At 54.5% G+C, this 9647-nt stretch overlaps 1 pseudogene; it reads right to left on the bottom strand.

Moving 5' to 3' along the window:
* Positions 1-6562: 6562 nt before the first annotated feature.
* LOC123938351 lies at positions 6563-9147 on the bottom strand (annotated as a pseudogene).
* Between the last annotated feature and the right edge of the window lie 500 nt (positions 9148-9647).

The raw sequence follows: 9647 nt of genomic DNA on the forward strand, positions 1-9647 counted from the left end.
AGCCCCCTGCCCAGGTCATTTCTTTGGAGATCCTCAAAGGAACAATATGTTCTCCTGTTGCATAACAAAGTCCAGAGGCTGCAGACCCAGGAACACGTGCCCTGCAAACACTTTCCTTTGCTGGGATGTTGTGTCCGGGGGCTGCCCAAAGCCTCTGGCCACTTGGCAAGAAGAGCCAGAAGCTGACACTGGAAGGCTCAGAGTTGGCCAGCCCCACACCCTTAATGGACCTGTGTAGCCCAGTTGTCCTCCGTGCGTGTGTGTGTGTGAAGAGGGCTCATGTAGGCTGGGGATGCCCGAGCAGGAGCAGGCTGATGATGGGTCAGATGCCTGGTGGGAGGGTCATATTCACAGTCAGGTCAAGGCTGGCTGGGTGGGACAGGGTGTGAGGTGCTGTGCCCTTCTGCCCAGGGTTTATCCAAAGAGCCCTGCAGGGATAGGTCACTGTACCTAGTGCAGAGCTGTGCATGCACAGGTCAGGGTCTCATCTGGGAGCAGTAGAGGGACTGGGCAGGGCTCTGATGCCTCTGTGCTAGCTACTGTTCATGTCTTTGCAGAAGACCAGAGATGATGAGAGGAATCTGGGAGAGACATGCTCATCCCTGACACAGGAGTCCCCATTCCTGGATGGCCTCCAACACCTCCCAGACCACTGGCCCCTGTGGTACTACATTGCACAGCAATTCTCGACCTGGAGCCCCTGGAGGCCGAGTCTAATGGTAAGAAGGCTGGGGCTGGGTGCCTGGGGGTGTGTGGGGATGGGTCAGTGCTGGGTTCTCCAGGGAGGAACCACCAGAGGCGGGTGTGGGGACAAGAGCAAGGACTGGGCTCAGAGCACCCAGGGGGTGGGCTGGAGTCAGGAAGACTTCACGTTGAGGGTTTGTTCCTGGCTGTGGCTTCTCTGGGAGGCCCTGGGCTGTGCTTTATCTCTGCAAAGTCGCAGGGAGAGGCAGGCACACGGGTGAGTTCTTTTTTCCTCTCACAGATGCTCCAGCTGAGGAGCGAGACCCAGCCGCAACTTCAGCAGCAAGGGAGGCGGAGATGGTGCCTGGAGAGACTTCAGCAGAAGACCAGGACCCAGCAGGTGACAAGGCACCTGACCAGGAAGAGGCTGATGCTGTCCAGGAAGAGCTGGCACCTGCTCCTGCCCCCGCCTCTGCTCCCACCACTCCCCCTTCTCTTGCCCCTGCCCCTGCCAGAGCTGCTCCCACTTCCCCTGCCCCTGCCTATCCTCCTGTTCTTGTCCCTGCCCCAGCTCCTCCCTTGATCCTGCCCATTCTCTGGTCCCTCCCTGTGCCCCCATTCCTGTCCCAGACCCAGCTACTGCCCTTGACCCTGCATCAGCCATCATCACTGCACTTGTCACAGCTCCTGCTTCTGCCCCTTCCCCTGCACCTGCCCCAGACTCAGGTCCTACCCCTCCTCATGCCCCTTCCCCTGATCCTGCCAGGATGGCTTTCCCTTCCCTTGTCTGTTCCTGCTGCAGACCCAGACCCTACCCCTTCTTCTTCCCCTTCCACTGTCCCCATCCATCTGTTCCCCTGACCCGCCTGTGCCCCTGTTCCTATCCCAGACTGATCTCCTGCCCCTGCTTCTGCTCCTTCCCCTACCCCTGACTGTGCTCTTGTTCCTGCCACAATCTCAGCTGCAGCTGTGCTTTCCCCTACCCCCGCCCCTTCCCCTTCCCTTGACCCTGCCAAGGTCTCTGTCCCTTTCCCTGTCCCTGCCAGGGCCACTGCCCCTGCCTATGCCCCTATTCCTGCCCCTGACCCAGTCCCTGTCCCTGCTTCTGCTCTTTCCCTGGCCCCTGCCTGGGCCCCTGTCCCTGCCCCAGACCCAGGTTCTACCCCTTGCTCCCATCCTTTTCCCTGCCCTTGCCTGTGTTCCCGTTCCTGTCTCTTACCCAGCTCCTTCTCTGGATCCTGCACTGGAAACTACTGCTGACCCTGTCCCTCCCCTTGCCCCGGCCCTGTCCCTGCTCTTGCATCTGTCTTGGCCCCTATCCCAAGCCCTGCCCCTACTCCTGCTCCTGGACAGCTCCCAGAGACACATCCACTGCTCTGCAGGGAGAGCTCCCTGTACAATTACTCTCAATTTCATCCCCAGACCCCGAAGTCCCACCAGAATGTTTCATCCCCTCCCCCTGTGTTCTTTCTCTCTGGTACATAGTAACTGTTATACTAGGTTTCCTAGTTCTGTACACTGTCTGTTATTTATTTTAAATAAAATTACTTGTTTTCACTTGAACACGTCATGAGCATGAAGTTCATCCCAGCACTGTGCACCACACCACAGAACTTCACTGCGGACCATCTCCTTCCCCAAAGGGGACCCTGAGCCCAAGCCCTCCCTGCCCATTGCTCCCCCAGCCCAGCCCCTTGCAACCCCTAAGCTGCTTTGCCTCTCTGTTCCTTCACCTATTCTGGAGGTTTCTGTAAGTGCAATCACTCAATAGGTGCCTTTGTTTCTGCCCACCTGTTTTTAGAGTGCACTCATTTTTTTTTCTGTTTGAAATAGAATTTCCCTTATTTGATGTTGAAATGCCCAATGGGTTACAGATAAGATATAATCATAGGGGCCCCTTTAGGAATTATGAGCACAATCTCAGGGCTGAGACCCCTGTTCCTGCTGGGAAACCACAGCCTGACCCCAGACAGGGCACAGCTAGTTCCTCCTGTGGCCCACAGAAACCAAGGAAAAGCAGAAAGATGGAAGACACACCACAGATGCCAAGAGCATTGCTCACAATGCAAGGCCAGAGAAAGGTTTCCCATAAATCTGCTCCAGACCATGCTCCAAGTCATGGGGTCCCACAGGGACAGAAACCAAATACGTGCAAATTCAAGGGGGAGGATAGGCATAGGGAGTATGTGTCAGAGATGCAGGAGCTCCCGGGGAAGGACTCAAACAAAGGGAACACTATGGAGGGAGGGAAGGTCACCCTCAGACTAGCAGGTGACTGGTCTGTGGAGCAGCAGCCCTGGGGAGAATGTGAGGAAGAAGAGGTCCAGTGCAGGTCCCCTGGAGAGAAGGGAGACTGACAACCCTGTCTGGGAGAACAGTGAGCAGCACCCATCCCAGGCCACAGGTGCACCCATCACCTAGCAGTTCTCGTCCTCAGACTCAGCCCCAGAAACTCTATCATGGTTTTTCACAGGTGTGTTTTCAGGAGTATCCAGCACAGCAGTGGTGGGGCCAGCAGGGAATGGAACAACACTGATGCCCAAGGAGATGGATGGGATCCACCTTCCCAGTCCTCATGATACAATGTCCTGTAGCTACTATCCCAGGGTGGTCTGGGCACAGGACCCAGGAAACACCTCCAGAGACCCCCCTCCTGCCACCCTGCTTCTGGGAACATTCAGAAGTGTTTGAGGAGGTGGAGAGTATCCAGGGTGACAAAGCACCAAGGAGAAAGAAGGTCAGCCTGGGAGGACAGTTGGACATGCCCTGAGCTTCCATCCAGGGCCTGGCCTGTGATGCCCTCGGGACTCGCCCCAAAAAATGCCTCCTGATGTGTGGACCAACTTCTGTGATTCCAGTCCATCCTTCCCTAACTCATTTATTCACTCCATCATTCATTCCCTCCCTTCCTTCCCTGTACCCCCTTCCCTCTCTCTTTCCCTCACTCCTATCCTTCCTTATGCCCTCCTTCATTCAGCAGAGGATCTGGGGTCCCTGCTCTGTACTGAGCACTGGGGCTTCATCAGTGAGCGCTCCCCAACCTGTGCAGTTATGTCCACTGTTGAAGGTGACAGAGGGCAGTTATCAGGGCTAACTGTGGTGATGAGCACCAGGAATCTGCTCCTGAACACAGGCCAGTTGCACAAAGAAAAGAATGGAGAGACCCACGCTTAGCACTTCCTCTAGAAGAATCTAGTCCTGAAAAGTGACAAAAAGTAAATATTTCCTAGAGTTCATGCAATGTGAGTTCTAATGGCCCATACACGTTGATTCCCAGGATTCCCAGAACCAGCAAAGAGTAAATCATCCAGTGTTGACTGGGGGTTTGGGACACAACTTTTCTGAACAAATGACATCCCCAGGGCCTCTGAGTTTTCCCAAGGGTCTCTGTGACCCTCTGACTCTTCCATCTATCTCCTGGGGAAGCTCTGTCCTGTCATCTTCCTTGTCTCCTGCCTCTTCTGTGACCCTTCCACGGACTCCCCGCCCCCCACCCCCTCCAGAGCCTCCCCCGCCTGGACTTCCCATGCCCTGTGGCCTGGTGCCTGCATCCATGTGGGGTCCCATGAGCTCAGTGTTTTGTGCAAGGCCTGTGTGCTCCCTCTGGGGTCACTTGGCATCTCCCCTGCGGTGGCCTCCATCTTCCTGTGCTGGGTCTCCTCTGATGGTCTGTGAGGCCAGACTGCGCCCTTATCATGGGCATGGAAACACAACTCCAGAAGGTCCACATGACCTTTTCCTAGTCCCAGCATGTGGAGCCTGGGCCAAGGACGGTCCTCGAGCAGAGGAGGACTTTGGCCCAGGATCCTGAGGTAGGACTTGACACAGTGAGCCCACAGGAGGAGAGTGAGCACTGTGGGGGCCTGGCACTCAAGCCTGTTGGGAGGCCATATCCCACCCACTCTGATTCTGTCCCCAGGACTGGAGGAACTTTCCCAGGCTGCAGGCTGGTGGTGACTGGCAGACGAGGGGCACGGCTGGTGCAGGAAAAAGAGCCCTCCACAGAAATGAGGGGGGAGGTGCTCCCCCAGCAGCTGGAGGAACTCGGGGTATCCATGCTCCCGGGCTGCAGGCTTCCAGTGATGGGGGAGGAGGCACCACTGGACCAGGAAAGGGCCCTCCATAGACAGGAGGGGGCAGGCACTCCCGCAGCTGCAGGTGCACTGGGGTGTGTTGATGGGGCATCAGCGGACAGAAGTGTCTGCAGCTGGGGTGTCCACACAGGCCCCCTCCTCAGGCTCAGCACAAGCTTGTCTGGATGGCCTTTGCAGGCACCTGACGTGGACAGATGGGGTAGGTGAAGCCCAAGACCCCAGGGGTATGTTCCTGACATCTGGACTGAACAGGTCTTCAAAGCTGCAGAGTGATTGGGATCATCTTCAGGCTGAGGAGGAAGATGAGGGGAGCAGAGGGGACTGAGCAGGCTCGGCTTAGACAGGAAAACGCTGAATCACTCCTTAGGGAATAAAGTGGGTCAGGTCCAGGCTCATGGGGACAGACTTTTAGGCCATTGTGCTACATGAAATAAGCCAGCCCCTAAACAACTGAGACTGGGGGACCCCACTTGTGAGGGGCAGAGAACGCTCTGATTTCATAGAGGTAGAAGAGCTGCTGGGTTCTGGGGCTGGGGAGGGGAAGTGGAGGGTTAGGGTTAGGGTTAGGGTAAGTAGAGGTCCAGTGTGGGATGATGACAAGCTTGTAGCAATGGATGGAGGTGGCAGGTGCAGAACAGCGAATGTACTTATTGCCACTAAATTGACCCTGAGACATGCTTAATGGTATCAGTTGTACATCTGTTACGCCACAATAGGAAAGAAGTGAGTCAGGAGGACAGGGCTACCGTGAGCCCCAGGAGGGCCCTGGAGCAGGAATCCTGTATCTTAGCTCTCACTCTCACAGAAGGCACTCAGTGAATGCTTGTTGGGACACATGAAGGCAGTGAGGGTACGAGTACAGACCCACCGGTGGGCAGCGAGGAAACCCGACAAGATGCACATCCAGACAGAGCCAGTGCCCACATTTCACAAACACCAGCACAGAAATAGCCTTTTAAAACCAAGGCAGGGGGGCGCCTGGGTGGCTCAGTGGGTTAAAGCCTCTGCCTTCGGCTCAGGTCATGATCCCAGGGTCCTGGGATCGAGCCCCGCATCAGGCTCTCTGCTTGGCCCTCTCTCTCTGCCTGCCTCTCTGTCTACTTGTGATCTCTGTCTGTCTAATAAATAAATAAAATCTTTTAAAAAAATGAAAAATAAAACCAAGGCAGGAACCACATATAACCCAGAAGACTCCATGCTCCTGGGGGCCGAGCTAGCGCCCACACCAAAGCCTCTTGTGGTAAGGGGATTGGGGGCCTGACAGGTGACTCAGAGTACCGCTCACCCTGAACCCCCATGGCCATGGTGAGGTGAGGGGACTGGGAGGGAAGACCCATCTGGGGCCTGTCCCAATCCCACCAACCTTTGTCTGTTTAGAACCAGGAGACCACTTTTTCCTCAATTGTTCTTTTTAAAGACAGTTGCTCCACATTGACACAGAAAAACATCTGACATAAAAATGGAGCCAGTCACAGCTGCAAATGACCCAGAAGTTATCCAAATGTAGTGACCACAAAGAGAGGAACTTGTGTCCCCAGGCAGGCCTCCCATGTGCAGGTGTCACTGGGGGCTCTGGATGTCTGGACTTCACAGTCTCCCTCAAGGGGAAAGAAGGAAATTTCTCTGAAGGCTTCACTGAAAGCACCCCCGATGGAGATGGGGGCAGCCCCTCACACATTCCTGGTGTCCTGGTGATTCTTGGGCATGGCCATGAATCTCATCTTCTTCATGATGGGGAATGGGGGTGGGAGGGTATCCTAGCACCCACGGGCCCCACAGGTCCTTCACAGGTCCAAGATGCTGGGACAGCCCAGCATCCGTGGGCCCCATGGGTCATCCAGGGATAACATCTTGGTGAATTTGTGGTCCAGCAGATAAATGTTCAGGTGGCTCTCATCATGCCACATGGCCTCCATCCCATTGGCCAGGTCAACCCCCATTGCACGGAGACAGGCCAAGGTCAGTCAGTGAACCTCCACCACTGATACCCCAAAAAAGCCCCCCATGTAGTAAATGTTGCCCTGATTCCTAGGGATGTGGGCCTGGCACTGCAGCTGGCACTCATAGCTGAAGTCCTTGCATGATGCTTGGTAGAAACTGGGGTACAGGGTGTCAAAGAGGTGGGACAGGATCTCTACACCAATGTCGTCACAGAACTTCAGGTCTACATCTGCCTACCAAGTCATCCACCTCGCATAGGAAGTGCTGCTCACAGAAGCAGCTGACCACTGACGTGTGCTGTGTGGACACATCCTGCCAGTGTGGGGCATTGCAGACCTTGAGGACCACCACCCTCCAGCCCTCCCAGAGGGGCACACAGGCCTCCCAGCAAGCTTGTCGGAAGATGTAGGAGGTGATCCTATGTCCCACTATGAAGGGCTTCTAAGCCATCATCAAGAACAGCTCCAGGGGGTGCCTGGGTGGCTCAGTGGGTTAAAGCCTCTGCCTTCGGCTCAGGTCATGATCCCAGGATCCTGGGATCGAGCCCTGCATCGGGCTCTCTGCTCGGCAGGGAACTTGCCTCCCCCTCTCTCTCTGCCTGCCTCTCTGCCTACTTGTGATCTCTGTCTGTCAAATAAATAAATAAAATCTTTAAAACATATATATTGTGCCCCATAAGTAAGTTTCTCTTCACAAACATCTCAAAGGTTGTTCAATATGATGAAACCAAGCAATGTTATCCCCCACCATGAATTTTTAAGTAAAAACATGTGGTCATATTAATTGATGCAGAAAATATTCTAACCAAAATCTGATGTCTGTAGCTGTTATAAACACTCATGAAAGAGGGAAAAGGGGGTAATTTTTTCAATAAATCTATGGCAAACACCATGCTCAAGTATGAAAATTGCCAGCTCTACTCTGAAATCAGGAACAAGGACAGGATGCTGGTTTTCACATTAAGACAAATACTGTATGATTCCACTTGGATGAGGTATCTGGAGACATAAAGTTGGATGTGGCTGCAGGGGCTGAGGGGAAAGGGCAATGGGGAGTTGGTATTTCGTGCATACAGTTTCCCTTGGGGAGAATGAAAAAGTTCTGGAGAATGATGTACAATCATGGGAACTCAGCTAAGGCCAGAGAACTGTGTACTGGAAATGTTTGAAGTGGTCAATGTTGTTATGTTTAGTCACAGTGAAAAAAATGAAGGACTGGTGTATGTCACAACATGGATGGACACTGAAAACAGCCCTAGTGACAAAAGCCATATGGAAATACCACTCAGACTGGAACCATCTGTACTCCTTAAATCCATCAGGGTCAGGGCGCCTGGGTGGTTCAGTGGGTTAAAACCTCTGCCTTCCGCTCAGGTCATGATCTCAGGGTCCTGGGATCGAGCCCCGCATCAGGCTCTCTGCTCAGCAGGGAGCCTGCTTCCCTCTCTCTCTGCCTGCCTCTCTGACTACTTGTAATCTCTGTCTATCAAATAAATAAATAAAATCTTTTTTTAAAAAATCCATCAGGGTTGTGCAAACAGGGGAAAGTCTCAGGAGCAGTTCCAGAAAAAGAAAACCAGATCAGAACAGAAAAAGAAATCTCAGACAGTGGGGCAGGTGGCAACAGCTGAAGTGGGTCTGTGGTGTGGGTTCAGATGTGGAAACCATCATGATTTCCTCACCTGGGGTTACGTGGTGGTTCCGCAGGACAGTGTCCCTGTCTGAGGTAAAACACACCAAAGTAGCCCATGTGAAGTGGCAAACGTGGTAAAGAAATGACAGATGGGGAGTCTGAGTGTGGAGATATAGCATATTTCTGCTGCTATAACAAGTGAACTGCACTTTGAAATCACCGCAGAGGAAACACGTCTTCCAAACATCCATGTTGGCACCACATCACAGAAGCAGAGAGGACCTCAGACTTCAGGATGGAGGCAGAGCCCTCCCGGATCCAGGTCACCCACCATGGACAGGCCACTCACCCTTGCAGGAGACCACATGTTAGCAAGAGACTCATGGGAAGCTGCCACTCCTGAACTCCCAGACTCTGGACCAACCCTGCTGGGGATATGGATGCGGGAAAGACCCACGGGGCCAAGGCAGGGGGAGCACGAGCATGGAGGTGGGTGGCCACTCCCTGAGTGCAGAGTGAGGAGCCCCAGTAACTGAATCTGTGGGTGCACAAGCACAGTTGTGGGACCAGGTAGCATCTGAGCCCAGAAAGGGGGCACACCACAGCCCCACGCACAGCCCCACGGGAGGCCACATCACCACACACAAAGCCACTGAAGCCCCACCATCCACACAGTGTGCCCTTCCTCCACAGGGCCCTGCGAGCACGCATGCCCACAGCAGTCCCCACTCAGATGGCTTCTCCTCACCTTCTCCTCCTGCACCTGGTCCTGAGGAGGCCAGGCTCTTGTTGGCATGCAGGCAGCCCCACATCCTCCACAGTGGGTACTGTCATAGAGCACACAGACCCACATCCTCCACAGCAGGTCCTATTAATGTGGACTTGGACCCACATCCTCCACAGCAGGTACTGTCAGTGTGGACACAGACCACATTCTCCACAGCGGTTCCTGGCAGTGTGGACACAGACCCACATTCTCCACAGCGGGTCCTGGCAGTGTGGACACAGACCCACATTCTCTACAGCGGGTCCTGGCAGTGTGGACACAGACCCACATTCTCCACACCGGGTCCTGGCAGTGTGGACACAGACCCACATTCTCCACAGCGGGTCCTGGCAGTGTGGACACAGACCCACATTCTCCACAGCGGGTCCTGGCAGTGTGGACTTGGCCCCACATCCTCCACAGCAGGTACTGTCAGTGTGGACACAGACCTACATCTTCCACAGCGGGTCCTGGCAGTGTGGACAGAGACCCACATTCTCCACACCGGGTCCTGGCAGTGTGGACTTGGC

The sequence above is a fragment of the Meles meles genome, chromosome 3 (assembly GCF_922984935.1).
Source record: "Meles meles chromosome 3, mMelMel3.1 paternal haplotype, whole genome shotgun sequence".
NCBI lineage: Eukaryota > Metazoa > Chordata > Mammalia > Carnivora > Mustelidae > Meles > Meles meles.